This window comes from Halyomorpha halys, unplaced genomic scaffold, assembly GCF_000696795.3.
Source record: "Halyomorpha halys isolate HHAL.00 unplaced genomic scaffold, Hhal_1.1 Scaffold49.1, whole genome shotgun sequence".
In the NCBI taxonomy this organism is placed as follows: domain Eukaryota; kingdom Metazoa; phylum Arthropoda; class Insecta; order Hemiptera; family Pentatomidae; genus Halyomorpha; species Halyomorpha halys.
The window spans coordinates 709,070-709,528 of NW_027115511.1; the positions used below are offsets into that span (position 1 = coordinate 709,070).

General features: G+C 32.7%; 1 protein-coding gene across 1 annotated transcript in view; it reads left to right on the forward strand.

Annotated features, from left to right (window-relative positions):
• Positions 1–459, forward strand: part of Pdk1 (Phosphoinositide-dependent kinase 1) — a 256,004-nt gene that overhangs the window by 85,190 nt on the left and 170,355 nt on the right. The gene's annotated exons all lie outside the window — the stretch shown is intronic.

Below are 459 nucleotides of genomic sequence, written 5' to 3' on the forward strand. Positions count from 1 at the left end.
GTTAATTGTTTCACCACGCAGAGCTGTTTTAATATTATAACGTTAATTGTTTCACCACGCAGAGCTGTTTTAATATTATAAAGTTGATTTTTCCTCCACGCAGAGCTGCTTTGATATTAAAACGTTAATTGTTTCCCCACGCAGAGCTGTTTTAATATTATAACGTTAATTGATTCACCACGCAGAGCTGTTTTAATATTATAAAGTTGATTATTTCACCACGCTGAGCTGTTTTAATATTATAAAGTTTATTGTTTTACCACGTAGAGCTGTTTTAATATTATAAAGTTTATTGTTTCACCACGTAGAGCTGTTTTAATAGTATAATGTTTATTGTTTCATTATGCAGGGCGTATTACTACAGGCTTTTACGTCTCTTAATTGTTTTTCTAATAGGCAGGGTAGGGTGATAAATAAATAAAAATCAGGAGCATCAGAGACCGAAGAAGAAGTCGAGGA